Source organism: Eschrichtius robustus, chromosome 13 (genome assembly GCF_028021215.1).
Source record: "Eschrichtius robustus isolate mEscRob2 chromosome 13, mEscRob2.pri, whole genome shotgun sequence".
NCBI lineage: Eukaryota > Metazoa > Chordata > Mammalia > Artiodactyla > Eschrichtiidae > Eschrichtius > Eschrichtius robustus.
The window spans coordinates 77,938,694-77,956,697 of record NC_090836.1 but is presented as its reverse complement, the minus strand read 5'-3'; positions in this window follow the sequence as shown (position 1 = coordinate 77,956,697).

The following is an 18,004-nucleotide window of genomic DNA, read 5'->3' as shown; positions in this document are numbered from 1 at the left end:
CCTTGCCAGGTAGAGTAATCTTCATTGTAGGTTCTTCTCTTTCATCACTTTAAGTATATCATGCCACTCCCTTCTGGCTTGTAGAGTTTCTGCTGAGAAATCAGCTGTTAACCTTATGGGAGTTCCCTTGTATGTTATTTGTCCTTTTTCCCTTGCTGCTTTCAATAATTTTTCTTTGTCTTTAATTTTTACCAATTTGATTACTATGTGTCTTGGCATGTTTCTCCTTGGGTTTATCCTGTATGGGACTCTCTGTGCTTCCCGGACTTGGGTGGCTATTTCCTTTCCTATGTTAGGGAAGTTTTTGACTATAATCTGTTCAAATATTTTCTCAGATCCTTTCTCTCTCTCTTCTCCTTCTGGGACCCCTATAATGCGAATGTTGTTGCGTTTAATGTTGTCCCAGAGGTCTCTTAGGCTGTTTTCATTTCTTTTCATTCTTTTTTCTTTTTTCTGGTCTGCAGCAGTGAATTCCACCATTCTGTCTTCCAGTTCACTTATCTGTTCTTCTGTCTCAGTTATTCTGCTATTGATTCCTTCTAGTGTAGTTTTCATTTCAGTTATTGTATTTTTCATCTCTGTTTGTTTGTTCTTTAGTTCTTCTAGGTCTTCGTTAAACATTTCTTTCATCTTCTCGATCTTTGCCTCCATTCTTTTTCAGGGGTCCTGGATCATCTTCACTATCATTATTCTGAATTCTTTTTCTGGAAGGTTGCCTATCATCTCCACTTCATTTAGTTGTTTTTCTGGGTTTTTTTCTTGTTCCTTCATCTGGTACATAGCCCTCTGCCTTTTCATCTTGTCTTTCTGTGAATGTGGTTTTTGTTCCACAGGCTGCAGGGTTGTAGTTCTTCTTGCTTCTGCTCTCTGTCCTCTGTTGGATGAGGCTATCTGAAAGGCTTGTGCCTCCCTTCCTTTTTCATTCTGCCAAGATGAGAATACTCATAATTTCAATGGCTCTATGTCATTACCCTCAATTAACATTTTGCTTTCAGCTTTGTCCTGGCAAAACACTGCCCCTGGCCAACCTAAACATCCACCTCTCTGTACTCTACTGAATTGTTGATCATTGTCAGATAAAAGTTACACAGGCTACTAGGATGCTGCTGTGAGTTCATAGTTGATGATGGTATTACTTTGGACAAGTCTGTAGTTTGACTGGGCTTGGCTCCTGGCTATAGTTCTTCTCTCATTTCTCCTCCTAAGGCCTAGGCTGAAGGGGCATCAACTACCTGAGGCATATTCTTCTCATGATAAGGGTTAGAAATTCCCAGAGACACTGTGAGCAGAAATATATAATGCTTTTATTACTTAGAATCAAAACTGACACACTATCTTTTCTGGCTACACTCCATTGCCAAAGCAAGTCACCAGAGTAAGCCAAACATTATGAAGCAGAGAAGTATATTCCTCACATAAATAGAGGCAAACAATGATATATTATATTCCTGTATTTTACTAGATCCTCTCAGCTGTCCCTCATCCTTTCTTTCTCTGTATCTCCAATTAGTGCTTTCTATAATTTTCCCCAAAAGTCATTTACAATTTCATTCAAGATCTCAGTCTTTCCATTCACCTATCTTATCTTGAGCAAAAGAGTTAGTCTCCAACTTCAAAGAGAAATCTGAGATTTTTCAGCAGGAACTTGCTTAACTTGCAGTGGATCCCTTATAACAGTCACTTCTCTGTATGCTTCCTTTCCATCTTAGTGGAAATCATATCCATGGTTCAATTTAATGCTAATCCTTCCACCTCTTTTCTGGAGCCCATCCCCTCTGATCTTCTTTGGTTTTGACACTGTTAATTATATCCTCTTATAACTTTAAATTATTCTTCTCTTGTTGTTAGTTGAGTAACTACAAGACAGTATAAACTATGAAAGTTATCAAAAATTCAGCCATATTATTTTATTACATGAAAATTGGAAATATTATTTTAATATAGGAAAAATATGAAAATAATTCAGAATAGAATGAAACAGTAGATTAACTGAATGAACCAAGTGGTATGGACATCCATGTGGGAGGACTTAAACTGATAGGGGACATGAATTCTTTAAATTTTTTTTTCTGTGGCATAGCAATTATAAGAAGAGACTCAAAATGGCAGCTGTGATAGTTAAAGAATTTTCTTGGATGCCTTCATCTCTAGACCTCAAGGCAATTGAAATCTCTGGTTGCTAAGCCAATTCAGTGAGCTGATGATGAATTAGTTTTGTATTGCTGAGTAAGAAATCATCAGCATAAACTTATGAGCTTAAGATAGCATATATTTATTATCTCGGTTTCTGTGGGTCAGGAGTCTGGGTATCCTTTAACTGAGTCTTCTTCTCAAGATTTTAGAAAATTTGGGTCAGAACTTTGATCTCATCTGAGACTTGGCATCAAATTCATAGCTCACACTGATTGTTGGCAGAGTTCAATTCCTTGTAGTTGTAAGACTGAAGTCCCTATATTCTTTCTGGCTGTAGTTTGAGGACTGCTGTCAGTCACTAAAGGCTGCCCTCAGGTCCTTGCCACATGGTCCTTTAGATAGGCAGTTCACAACATGATTGTTTGCTTCTTTATGCTGCAGGAGAATCTATCTTGCTGTGAAGCTCTCTCTCTCTCTCTCTCTTTTTTTTTTTAAAGAAGCTCTCTTTTAAAGAAAGCCTAGATTCTAATTTAAATGACTTACCTAATTAGATAAGACTCACTCAGGCAAAACTCTCTTTGATTACCTCAGTTTGGTACCTCAATTATATCTACAAAATTCCTTCTCATTTGCCATGAAGTAATCACCAAGGTGAAATCTCATATTCATAAATCTCATCCACACTCAAGGGGAGAAGATTATAGAGATTGTGTATACCAGGGGGAAATCTTGAGGTCCAACTTAAAATTATTCCTATCACAAATCAGAACCTCCAAATTACCTTTCAAATGCAACTCAACATTTTTAAGGCTGATGTAATTGTTTATTTAATGAATATTTATCTTTAATTCTGACTAGAGGTAAGATAAATAAAAGTTTTGAATTTGTTTTAATTTTTGTGGTTAGTAATTTGATTTTTTTTTTTTTTTTTTTAGTAAAAAAAAGATCTAGTTTTTTTTTTTTTTTTTTTCTCCTTACCTATTACTCTGGGAAATTCCTTTGCCTCTCGTGTGTTAGATCTTTTTTTCTTGGATTTTATCTTCATTTCTTTTGTTTTTTCCTACCTTTTGGTTTTGTACATCCTCTAGTAGCATCCTAAAAGTGAGTTAAGGAAAGATGAGCATTTGGAACTCATGTTCATCTGAAAATCTTTATCCTATTTTTATGCTTCACCTAGTTTGGCTGGATATAAAATTCCAGGTTGAAAATTTTTTTCCTTGGAATTTTGAAGGCATACCTCAATTCTTTAAAAATTCAAATGTGGCTATTAACTCTGGTGTCATTCTGATTTTGTTACTTAGTTTGTGACATAGTTTAATCTTTCTGGAAGTTTTACAACCTGATCTTTGTCCTTAGTGTTCTAAATTTTCACAATGAACTGTATCAGTGGAAGTCTTTTAAAAATTCATTGTTCTGACTGGTTTGAGCTTAGATATTATATTTTTCATATCTGGAAAGTTTTCTAGTGTTTTTTCTTTGATAATTTCCTTCTTTCCATTTTTCTCTGTTGTCTCTTTATAAAACTCCTACCAATAAATTGTTAGGTTTCCTAGATTAATCCTGCAATCATCTTTTCCTTCTATTTTTATATTTTCATTTGTTTATTGAAGTTATATCCAAATGTCCTAAAACAATTTTAATTTCAGCTTTCTTATTTAATTCCTAGAATTTTTATCTTGTTTGCTGAATTTTCCTCTTTATAATACCATGTTTTGTTTCAAGGATGCAGTATGTCCATTTACCACTTTTGAGTATGTTAGTGATAGTATTTAAAAAAATATTTTCTTCTCTTTTATGTTGCCGATTCTGTCTCTCATGTTGTAGATTCTCTTCAAACCTTTATTGATCCTTAAATGTTGGAAATAATGGGCACTCTCTGTATTTAGATGGGGCTTGTTGACCACTGGACTTCCTCTATGTTGAACATGTGAGAACTAGTTCATTTTATTGTGTAATCCTCAAATCTCAGTATCTACAGGTATTTCTTGGGAACTATATAGTTTCTCAATGGATATATATATATATATATATATATATATATATATATATATATATATACACAAACACACATATGTAATGTAGCTGTGAACATTCTGGACATTGAGCTGGAGAAGGCAGCTGATGGCCTCAAGTTCAATATGCAGACTTATTAATTTCCCCTTGGTTCAGCTTGAATCCTTAAACTTACTTTCTACCATGTTTTTTGTCCCTCAACCCTTTATCTCCTAAAAGATTCCTTTCTCTCTTATTGCTTTCCTGTCACTTATATTCTAACAACTTCCAATCTATCATGATGTGTATCTAAATGCCAACTAGACATAGCCCTGTGGGATGTCCCACAAGGACTTCAACTCAACATGTCCCAAACTAATCTCATCACCTTCTTTCAAAATTCCCTCCTTGTATTTTTCTGATGTTCTTAAGAGCATCACCATTTCTGTTTCCCGACCATAAACTTGGGAGGCATTTAGGCTCCCTCCTGTCCAAATGAGTTGTTCACCAAGCTCCATATGCAATGGAGAACATGGTATATCTCTCAAGAACATGGTATATCTCTCCATCTGTTTGTGTTGTCTTTGATTTCCTTCATCAGTATCTTATAGTTTTCTGAGTACAGGTCTTTTGCCTCCCTATGTAGGTTTATTCCTAGGTATTTTATTCTTTCTGTTGCAGTGTTAAAATAATGGATTTGGATAGTCAAAATTGGAAGTGTGGGAGCTTTATGTTTTAGACTCTTTATGGTGGCTTAAACTAAGGCAATTATGGTATCATAGGGAGGTGGATATATTTAAGATATATTTATGTATTGAGGAGACATAAACTGGCAAAAGTGTTTTTACAGGTGACATCCTGGCTTTGGGGCCATGAATCAAAGTGGGTAGAGAAGCACATTGAAAACAAGAGCAAAAATACAGTTGTGTGTGAGCTTGTAGTTGGATATATAGGTCTGGACTTAGAAGAGAGATCTAGAAAAGGCACACATTTGGGACTTGTTAGTATTGAGATAGTATTTAAAATCATGACAGTAGAAAAGGTAAAAAAGCTGGCAAATGTAGAATGAGAAAAAAGAATTCCCAGGTGGAGCCATGGGGAATTATAACAATTAGAGGTTAAGGAGGGAAGGATGAACCAAGAAAAGGATCTTGAGGAGGGACTAAAGAAATAGGAGGAAAAATAGGAAAGGTGGAATCCTAAATGCCCAGAGAAAAGATTTTTCAGAGGAAGTAATGGCTAGTTGTGTTGAATTTTGCTGAGAGGTCTAAACGGTCTGAGAAGTAAGTATCTATTATGTTTAGCCACAGATTGATCATTGTGACCTTAGAAAGAGAAGTTTTAGTATTGTGCTGAGAGAAGACAGAATGGGAAGTAAAAAGAAGCAACTCTTAAAGTCATTAGGCTGTGAAATATAGGTAAGAAAAGAATGGAAATTGGAGAGAATTACACAGTCACGCGACTTCTTCAAGGTGACTAGTGTTGCAAGCACTTCTGAATGTTAATAAAAAAGATCTAGTGGGAAAAAAAGAGATAGAATCAAGAAGAATCAAGCATGAGGAATTGTTCCCAAAGAAAAGGAGTCCCTGAAAGAATGGGAGGGAATAGCATCCACAACTCAGGGGGAGAGATGAGTCTTAGAGAGGGAAGGGACACTAATTCTATAGTTACAGGAGGAAGAACAGTAAAGGATAGATCCAGACATGTATGGTGAATTCGGTTGGGGGAAAATGAGGAAGTCTGTATTTGATGGCTACAACTTGTAGAGTGAGGAGGGTTGAAGCTGTTTGGGGAGATCTGGAGAGATTGCTAAGTGGTGCTGAGAGCCCTATTGAAGTTGGTAATCATGAATTTTTAATCATGTCAATTATATTAGTTATATAATTTTCTCCTAAAATCCAAACTCCTTCACATAAGGATTCTCAACTGAAGGTTTTCTTCAGAATTACATGAGAACTTTTTCCTGACCTTCAACTCAGACCAAATGACTCAAAATGTCTGGGTATAAAAAATAACATGTCTTTTTACAACTTCCGTACAATTTTTTCTTTGTTTATTATGCACAGAATCACTTTCTTGGCATAACATACAAGGCTTTTCATGATTAGGCTGATGATTTCTACGTGTGTTCATCTTCACCTCCCGCTACTCCTTGGCTTGAACTCCCAAACTCCATAATAAACTACATGTTATGGGGGCCCCTAATTGCTCCATACTTTCTCACCATTTTATCACTACTGACCTGGAATGGAAAGCCAAACAAGTAGCACATCTTAATTACTCATAGAGAAGACTTAATTATACGTCAGTAGTTACAGAACACAGATCAATTCCTACATTCTTTTCTGCATCTCTCCCTGGTAGGGGTCTGGCCTGCATTGTCTAGATTCCTTTGTTAAAGGCAGGAGTTCAGAACATAACAGTTGTGATAGAAAAATGTTGAATACATTGGCAGCTCTGCTGCAAGTACAAAACCAATGGGTCTTTTCCATATATTTTGGAACCAGGGCGCCAGTCAAACCAAGGTGAGAGAAGAAAATCAAGTCCCATGAAAGCCAAGAGGGCCTGACTTCTATAAATGTACAAAGCACCAAGAGCCATGGTGTTTCAGAGATATAGAGAGGATAGAGTTTTCAGAACGGGGAGAGACTAATTAAATGGGTCAAATGCTGCAGACAGTCATGTCAGATAAGAACTGAGAATCATTCATTGTCTTTGGAAATACAAAAGCCCTTGGTGACCTTTATAAGAGCAATTCCAGTGGGCACAGGGAACAAAAAACCCAGATCACATCAGGGTGAGGAGTAAACTGCTTATTAGGAAGTAGAGACTGCATGTAGCAGGAAATTCTTCAAGGAGTTTCATAGTAAAAAAGCAGAGTAGGGGGGAGTATGGGGTCACAGAGAAGCATTTCTTTATTCAAGACTGGAGAGACTTAACTCTCCATATATACATAAACATGTATATCAATTTTAGGGAATGATCCAGGAAAGAGAAGAAAAAAAGAGAAAGAAGAGGGTGAAGGAGAGGATGAAAGAGAGTAAGAGGAAGAAGAGGAGGAGGAACAGGAAGAGGAAGAAGAGGAGGAGGAACAGGAAGAGGAAGAAGAGGAGGAAGAGGAGACGGGGTGGGGGCGGGGAGGAGGTAGGGTAACTGATAAACAAGGTTCCTGAGGAGAAATTGGAATCCACAGGAGAGAGAACTTTAACTAGAAAGAGGACATCTTCTTTCACTAAGAAAGGAAGGAATGCTGAAAGGATGCAGATGATGAAATACACTCTAGGGTCTAGGAGACAAAGGTGGAAAGAGCTGTTGTTTGTAGTCTCACCTTGATCAAGTAAAATATAATGTTCATAAGTAAGGGTGAGGGAGGAGGCATCCAATCTGGGTTTTGAGGAGGAGTAAAATTTTCTAACATAGCCTCTGAGGGAAAAGTGAAAGGAAACTGGTGATGAACACAAGGAAACATAGCTTAGTAATAACTGAGGTTGGAGACCACGAATGCGAATTATCTCTGATGATGTGATTTTACCCTAGCAGCTTTCAGCATCAAGAATTATGCCTGTATGTTATAGATATTTATATGATATTGCTATTTTAATTTCAATGATATAGAGTAATATCATCTCATGAGATAGGGCCTTTTTTCAAAACTATAATAAATGCTAATCTTCATTCCACCAGAGATACTACTAGAAGGATTCATCATGAACCCCACATATGAAATGATCATGAAATATGTCATTTAAGAAATGTTGCAAATTGTGCTATGGAAACAGGACATTCTAAGCTTGTTTCTGAAGCTTATCACAATAATCTATCTTTAAATGAAGATCAGATGTCTCATGACCTACACTCAGGAGATTATGTATGCTGGAAAAGACAACATTTAAATAACTCACTCCAGCCTAGATGGAAAGGCCCTTACTAGGTACACTTGACTAGCTCATGTGCATCATAACTAAGAGTAATTGACTCTTGGATTTATATTTCCCACTTAAAAAGGGCCCCTGCACCAGACCAGTCTATAGAGCTGACCTCAAAATCACCTTAAAACAATGCTTTAAAAGAGGAGAAAGTACACCCACATCAGGATGAGAAGATGACGACACCAGCAGTAGACAGCTATCCCAAGATGCCTCACCTGACCCACATGATTATTAATAGCATTTTTTTGATTTCTTGGACTTTTGCATAAATCAAATATTTTTCTGTCATGAGTATGATCCTATGCAGAGTTTAGAAATCAACACAATTGTTGGGTTTATAGTTAATTACCTAAGTCCAGTACTTCTGGGTTACCTAGGTAGACTTCTCTACTCCAAGGCCCTAATTGGATGGCCCTTAGGAAATTTATTCTAGAAGAAAGAAATTGTATTTGTGCTCAGGCCACAGTTGATATCATTAGATGAGATTCCCCTCACTTGGCAAATCAATCACACTTGCTCTGACCATGGCCATAAATAAGAATTTTATTTAAAGTTATTCAAGCTTAATCAGAGCATTGAGCTAAATTTCAGTCAAAAAATATAACTTCCCTCAGCTCTGGGATGGATTTATATGGCTAACATCATGCTATGATTATTTAAGTTTAAAAGCACTTATGTTGGGAACAATGAAGACATACTAAGGATATCAGCCTAATAACACTAGGAAATTGGGTTAGTTGCCTCATGAACAGTGCTAGTATATCATTACCTTTTAAGATAGCACTTGGTACAGAACGAACTTGGTCAAATGACCTGGGAATATACTGGGCCATGCCTAATGAAAGTCCTTGGCTTAAATTCTTCCTTATGACTTTACTAATTCTACTAGCTATATTACTTGTACTCTGCCTATTTTACAAGATTGTTGTTTCTTGCATTACCAAATGTGCAACTGACTGAGTCTCCAATAAAAATACTGATGACTAAGTGATGTGAAATGATCCATCAAACATATAGTTCTATGAGATCAAAAAAAAAAAAAAAAAAAAAGAAATGTTGCAAATTGTGCTATGGAAACAGGTGGCATGGCTCTGCAATATAAGCAGCAATGCCCTCACCAGCTGTTGATTTTGCCTGCAAAATTGAAATCACAGTATAATGGCTGCTAATGCTGATGTGAAGTGTATCTAATATAATCCCACAAGTTCTAAGAATGATTAAGTGTCCTAGGTTTGGGAGACGTTGGGGTAAATAGGTACTTTATTATTGTACATGTTTGAACTGCAGAGACTTCCAGAAAATATCACTTATGTTTGGGTGTGCTTTAAAGTAGGTAAAAAAAACCCCAACAGCTCCTTCTGTAGTACATAGGAAGGAGACTGACTGTATAAATGTCTTCATTTTGCCCTAAAGCCTCTGTCTTCATTTTGGCATCTGTGATATTTTACTATCCTCGAATGCTCTAGCTCTCTTTTCTTCTTTGTGTGTTTTTTTTTTTTCTTTTATTATCCCTGAAATTTAGAGGATCTCCAAAGTTAGATCCTTGGTTTTCTCTTTCTATACTCTATTAATGGCCTAATCCCTCCTTTGTCTTCTCCTATTGCCTGTATGTTGTATGTTTCCTTCTGTTGCCTGTATGCTGTCAGCCAGCGAAAAGGGTCATAAGAAGTCTAGAATATAGATCTGAAATTTAGGAGAGAGGTGGAGGCTGTAAAAACACACAGAGTTAAGAACATTTACTATCTTTTCATTTGACAAACTCCTGCACATCTATGTAGATCCAGCTCTAATAATACTAGTAAAATAATAATAATCAATAATTAATGAGTTTTTCTATATATAAAGCAATGTTCTGAGTATTTTATTCTTTGATTTCATATTAAAATGTGTTATTTAATTTTTAGTTTTTATTAATTTATATCAATTTTAATTTTTTCCAGTTTTATTGAGATATAATTGACATACAGCACTGTATAAGTTTAAGGTATACAGCATAATGACAACATATATATTATGAAATGGTTACCACAATAAGTTTGATTAACATCCATCTTCTCATACAGATACAAAAACAAAAAGAAAAAAATGTTTTTCCCTTTTGATGAGAACTCACAGGATCTACTCTCTTGACTTTCCCATATATCATACAGTGTCAAATATAGTCATGTTGTACATGACATCCCAGGTACTTGTTTATCTTATACCTGGAAGATTGTAGCTTTTGACCATCTTCATTCAATTCTCCCTTCTCCTACTCTCCACTTCTGTGTTCTGAGTATTTTAAATGTATCAACTCATTTTATCCAACCCCAAACTTGGTGGTATTATTGTTTACTTGTATGCAGATATTTAACTTCCCTAGACTTCAAACTCTTTTAAGAAGAGAGAAATTATATCATTTATATTTTTATCCCCTGCAGGGCTTCTTGGTACTTCCTGCATTAAGTATGTGATAAACACATACTTGTTGAATGACTAAATGAATCAAAGAAAAGACGAAGAATGCACACAATAAAAAATTGAAAACCATTAACTCTATACTTACAAATCTTTCTTTTTCATGTAAATTGTGAGTTCTTTGAGGACAGCATTTGTTTGATTGGTTATTTCTCTCAAGGTGCTAGGCACATGGTAGACACTCAGTAAATATTTGTTGGTTTATTGATTAAAAATCTGTATTTTACCCTGAAGAGTGGAAAGCTAAGGGATGTATCTTCTAACTCAAAGTCAGAATTCACTGACTACCTGCTTCCTACCTTCCCACATATTGTGTGTTAGGTATTTGATTCTTTGGATGTGGTTTGAAGAACGACTGCAGGGTATGCTGCTCCATTGCCAAGGTTCCATTTGCCGCTATGACTAACTACTTATGCTCCAATCTGTTTCTCTTCTGTTCCAGTCGTCTACCACCCTGGCACCCTTGTGCAATATTCTTTGCATCTACTGAAGACAATTTGTTATGTACGTAACAGGTGCCTTAAGGCAAGTTGCACATTAATAGTGGACACTTTAAGTGGAAATATATACTAATAGAACCAATTTGCGGAAATTATTCAGTTTATAAAAAGGTTAATTTCTATTTATGGAAAAATCATGAAATTTTACATTGGTTAAAATGGAGAAATAAGATGTTCAACTAAATGATACAGATTGACCTATTTTTGTTTGTTATAAAATCACACAATAAAAGATGTAAGAAATCTAAGGATTATTTGTTCGAACTGACAAAGTAAATTTGTGAGGAGATATTACATATTTGCAACTGAAATATCTTTTTCTTTTTCTGAAAAGCATCCAAACAATTCTATGCTGATTAGTACATAGCAAAAATACATTTGGAATGAGTTCCAGAAATAAATCTAATTCTAATTTTTGCCAAAATTAATAGCAAATTGTCATTACAAAAAGGAAATCTCTTTATTTTGAGAAGATAGTAATTAAGTTTTGATTACATAATTTCTACATTTTCCCCCAGTGGAGCTGTATAATCACTCAGGATATGGATATGTCATCATTTTATCTGAAGGGATGCCCTGGGCCCTCAAGCAAAGTAGTATCCCTAGAATTTGGACTGGAGACAACTTGCATGTCATGATCCTGTGATTCTCTTAAATTCTCTTCTCAACTTCCTGCTCTCCCTTTTCTGATACCTAGCAAAGATGAGAATTTTGATATTGGATAACCAAGGTGGTAAAAATGCGACATATAAGACCATCTCCTTCAACCTTTCGGACATGATGCGGAATAACTGGTGTTTCCATGATGGAGTACATGAAATGAGTTGTAGATGTTTCCTGATACTCCTAAGCATGACAATGCCAGTAGAACAGGGATTTGTGTCTTCCTTAGAAGTTTTTAGACTACTCAAATTCTTTCATAAATCTTTTAGTAATCAAATAAATCCCTATAAAATAGGAAAGAAAAAAATATCTTTTTGCATGGTGTCTAATGTTGATCTGTATATATCAGGCCCCAAATAAGCAGGGACATATTCGAAGACATAGAAAAAAAGTTTACACCCACCCAAGAGCAGATCTTAGATTTAACATAATTCAATTCCATAATTCACATAAACCTCCGAGAAATTGAAACTAATTTCTGTATATGAATGAAAGGATCAGCAACATTCAGAAACCATTCCTTGCCTTTGCACTTTAACTCTGGAATTTCTGGAGTTATCAGGTGGTAAAACTATAAGTACACAGCAGAGGCAAATAGGTCAGCCCTATGGGTCAAAAGATATGGATAGAATGCTTATAAATTTATTATTTATGAAAAAGCTAATATTCTAGAAACTAAATTAGGAAGTGTTTGGCTAGAAATACTTTCTTACCCAGAATCAATTATTCTTCATTAGGCTGCTTCGTACAGTTGTCTAACGGAAAAGGCTATGGAGGGACTTCCCTGGCAGCCCAGTGGTTAAGACTCTGTGCTTCCACTGCAGGGGGCATGGGTTCGATCCCTGGTCGGGGAACTAAGATCCCACATGCAGTGCAGCACAGCCAAAAGTAAATAAATAAATAAAAATAAACAAGTAAGACTGACACCATTGCTGTTTGTTAAAAAAAAAAAAAAAGGCCTATGGAAAGCCTTAACATATGGAAAAGCCATTAGACAACAAGCATGTGTAGAGATAGCTAACTTAATTACTAATCAGGTTGCTATAAATCATTATTGCAAGGAAATGCCATTTTACATCCATCTGATTAAAACAGTGAAAAGTTTGATAATGCCAATTGTTGGAGAGATATAGATCAATAATGTATCGTACATGGTTGATAAGAGAATAAAATGGTAAAACCACTTTGGAAACCAATTGAGCACTGTCTTGTGAAAAACTAACATTCACATATCCTATCACCTATCAGTCCTCTTCAAGATAAAAATTCAAGTGACACTTGCTTATGTGTATCAGGAGACATGTATAAGAATGTTTATAGCAGCACTGTTCACAATAACACAAAGAAAGGTAAGTAAAAAATCTGCGTAAAATGCAAATAACCATCAAGAGTAGAATGAATAAAAAGAATCATTCAAGAATGTGATATTACACAGTAGTGAAAATGAATGAATCACAACTGTATACAACATGGATGAAGCATACCTATTGCTGAATGACAAGAAAATCTCAGAAGTTGTATAAAAGCATAATAGCCTTTTTTAAAAAATGAAAAAGCGCAATATAAAAAGTTGCTTAACCATTTGCTATTTGTAATAAAAAACATTTTTTTTAAAAAAGGTATAATCAGCACAGTAAGTCTAGTTAACATGTCAATTATACCTCAAAACAACAACAACAACAAGAGAATAAATGTACAAAAAGCAGTATGATGGATAACATGGGTTGGAGCCATAGACAGGAGGACAGAATAGGGAGGAACATGAAGATACATGTAAACAATCGTCAGTGTTCTAGTTCTTGGCCTGGATGTTGGGTTCACAGATATTTGTTATTTGTTGAAATGAATGAATGAATAACTAAGTAAAATAAAAGAGGGTAGAAATGCAAATCAAAACTACAGTGAGGAAGCACCTCACACCAGTCAGAATGGCCATCATCAAAAAATCTACAAACAATAAGTACTGGAGAGGGTGTGGAGAAAAGGGAACCCTCTTGCACTGTTGGTGGGAATGTAAGTTGATACAACCACTATGGAGAACAGTATGAAGCTTCCTTAAAAAACTAAAAATAGAACTACCATATGACCCAGCAATCCCACTCCAGGGCATATACCCAGAGAAAACCATAATTCAAAAAGACACATGCACCCCAATGTTCATTGCAGCACTACTTATGACAGCCAGGACATGGAAGCAACCTAAATGTCCGTCAACAGAGGAATGGATAAAGAAGATGTGGTACATATATACAATGGACTATTACTCAGCCATAAAAAGGAATGAAATTGGGTCATTTGCAGAGATGTGGATGGACCTAGAGAGTGTCATACAGAGTGGAGTAAGTTAGAAAGAGAAAAGCAAATATTGTATATTAAGGCATATATGTGGAATCTAGAAAAATGGTATGGATGATTTTATTTGCCAAGCAGAAATAGAGACACAGATGTAGAGAACAAATGTATGGATACCAAGGGGGAAGGGGGTTTGGGATGAATTGGGAGATGGGGATTGACATATATACACTACTGATACCGTGTATAAAATAGATAACTCATAAGAACCTACCGTATAGCACAGGAAACTCTACTCAGTGCTCTGTGGTGACCTAGATGGGAGGGAAATCTAAAAAAGAGGGGATATGTGTATGCGTGTGGCTGATTCACTTTGCTGTACAGTAGAAACTAACACAACATTGTAAAGCAACTATACTCCAATAAAAATTAAAGAAAAAAAAGAGGGTTATGCATGGATCAGTTCTGATAATGTGTCATGACTCATGAATTAATTCAAATCTTTATACCACAGGTTCATTTAAAAACCAAGCAAGAGAACAAAAGAAAAATTTAAAAAGCTATTGCTGATTTTACCTGTTTAATTTTTTAAGTTTTCTAGCTGAAGAAATAAAAGGCATAATGAATTTGATTGTATATGCTTAAAATACATGAAAACATCAATTGAATGGATATTTACTTTTGGAGGATTTACAGCCTAATGTCATTATGAACAATCACAGAATGTATGGCACACAGCTAGGCACTTGATTCTTTAAATCCAGATTTTATTAGGGTTTTGTTTGGAATAAGAGGATAGGCAGGAATGTTCCCTTGGAGAAATGACATTTCATTAACATAATATATAGATCAATCTGTCAGTAGGGATTGATTCTGCTCTGTGATACTATTAGGTTTTTATCTTTGAGTGATGATGTTTCTTACAACTTCATGTTGGTTCCATTACAATTCTTTTTTTTCTCCCTCTGTATTTTTTTCTTTCACCCTGTTAAGAGAGTTACTGCAGTCTGTGTGAAGGTGACATTATAATTATTACCTATATTAAGCAATCAGGATCCATGGCTACCTGGACTGAACGAAATAGAGAAACTGGTCAGTCATATGCTTTATGTGATTTATATCATCTTGATCTGAACAATTTAAATTTCTAAACTCTAAGCTTAGAGACATATCTCAATAGGGAGTTGTGTTCTTACATATCTCAATAGGGAGTTGTGTTCTTCATAAATATAATTCAGACCCTCCAGTCTCCCATGTTGAATGATGGAAACGTCCAGAGCAGTCAAAACTTATGGCTGGAACAGATCTCAAATGAGGAGTCATAAAGGATTAGGGGGTGTGTGCATGGGTGTGAGGAGTTTTTTGGGGGGAGGGCACTGCACAGACACAGATCAGAATATCTTTGCACACTTTGCCCAAGTAATTGTATGAATAGAAACAGAGCAGCACTTTTTTTGTTTCCTTCAGGCCTTTATCACGAATCGTAGGGTTTAAAAAACTCTCTTTACAGTCCTTTCTTGTTAGTGTCCTATATAAAAATACTGGAGCGCCAGGACAGGGGTTATTACTCACCATTGCATCGCATGTATTACAGTGTCAGCTCCAAGGCCAGGCAGCAAATATATGCTGAATGATTGACTAGCCCCCATTATGCAATGAGGCTGCTTTAGCAATCAGTCTCCTTAAATGGCATTATTTACTTGTTGAAAACGTGCTTTCCACATTGGCTTAGCTCTTCAATTGACATAGGCCCATTGCCACTCTGCGCTGACACAGATCACTTTCTGAACACTCCGCAGTTTTCTGACCTCCTTCTCACATAGAGACACGTTGACAATTGCATCCATTTTCATTCAATGGCACTGCCTTGCCCTACCCCTACCTCTAAACTGCAATTCTTTGATTCTTTATTATAGATCTAATATGTCCCAGCCTGGTCTGGGATTCCACCAGGGTTATAGATTTTAAATAGGGTTTAGATTATAAATAGGGTTGCAATTCAAGTGAAGTTTTGTCTGCCTGTTTACTAGGCTGCTTTCAAGATTGTTCAAACCCAAATAGTCAGGGGAGAGATGGAAACTTAATTTGTTTCAGGCTTCAATGCTTGGAGTCAAGGCAGACTCTCAGTTTCCCATGAGCAGACTACTAAATGTTTTCAACCTGGGTAGGCAGCAAAGTCTTTGTGCACAGGCCATACCGAGATTTCCCAACAAGAAGAGCTCATACTCAAATAACAGGGTTACCTGTCATACACCGAATGAGACCCACCTACCCAGGGAGTTGAGCCATTCTTTGCTTGTTGAATATGTTAATCCTCGACTCAGTTAAGCAGAGGCCCTGGCACACACTGCAGAAAGTACAGCAAACACTCCATGTGCCAAACATGATGGGGCTTTTGCTTGCTCTCCTCTGTCGTCACCTTCACCAATCCCTACAGGAATAATGAGTTTAAAGTCCTTTCTGCTGTCCTGGAAGCTGTTATTGTTGAGAAAAAACTACAGTCAGGATGAATTGAATTGTTATGCAAGACTGAAGCCAGTTGTTTGGAAGAATGAATCTCAGGCAAGAATTAAGTTTGAAATTTTAATGTGTTAAGTGACATAATATGAAAGAATTACTGTTTTGTGAACCGTGTAGAAAGAAAGATGGTAAGCTGAGCATGTCCCAAACAATTTAATTCAGTTCAGAAATTATTTACAAAGACCAATCATGAAGCCTTGAATTAGACTATATGTTAGACACTGAACGAGAACAGAACTGATTCTTCTTCTTAGGAATCCCATAGTTTGGATGTTGACTGATTCACATTGGCCAGTGTAATACCTGTGGTTAACACAGAGACCAACATGTAGTAGGCATTTGATAAATCTTGTGCTTTTGTGTTATTATTGTGTTGTGTTATTATTATTAATGTGACAAGTATTACATTGCTGCTATGTGTTAATTATAGGACTGGCTGAATATTTTTATTATGCCTATGGGAGGCTTACTAGATAAAGCAATATACCAACTGATTCTTGAATACTGATCCTGCCAGTAGGAAGAAGGGAAGGACATTTAGACAGAGGGAATGGCATGTATAAAACATCCCTGGCATAAAGAGACAACCAGTTCAGTGGCAAGAAATGTCCAGATCCTTCTTGGCAGGCAAGGGCACACATGGCAAGAGAACAGCCACTGTACTCTAGTCCAGACCTAGTGGGCCTTGTCCAGGGTAGACCAGACCAGGATAACTTGAGACGGTGTAGTCAGAGGGAGGTTTTGAAACACAGTAAAAGAATACATCCAAAGTAAGCAGAAAGCAATGCCAGTGGTCAAGTTTGAAGAGCCAGCTGAAGCTGTGGGTGGGATAACGAGTAATGCAGTAACAAGTCAATAGGGATTGGAAGTATGTCAAATGCAGATATAGAAATAAGTTGGAAGGGAGGGCATTTCATTTGGATTATGATTGGCACCATTGAAAATGGATAAGAGACAAGAAGGAAAAGCACCAGGTAGGAAGCATTGCAAAATTCAAGTAGATGATAAGGACTTGAAATAAAGCAGTAGTACTGGGTTAAAGTGTGAGAAAAGTTTAGGAAGCAAAATGCATCAGACTTGATACACAATGGAATAAATATGAGGCTGAGAAGACAGATGTAGAAAATGCTGCTTAGGGACAACACCTTGCAGAGTGTGGGATATAGATGGAACCTGTGACTGATCTACGTTGAACCAGTCGCAAGAACACATGAGTCTGGAAACCAAAGGGAAGAAGTAACATTAGTCTCTCTCATCATCATTCTTAATGACCAACCCTTCTGTGGATTTGTGTTTCCCATCACCACTGGTTCTGCCAAATTAGAGGTCCAAATTCTTAGTGGGGGAATGTTTGCATTAGTGGACATATAAGTGATCCATTAGTGGACTGAACTTGAAGTTATGACTTGAAGCTACCACATCACTTTGCAATCCTCATGCTAGTGGCCCTGCAGGTAAAAATTCAGGGAAAAATGACCCTGACAATAAATAGAGGTGGAATGTGATTAGTTCCAAAAG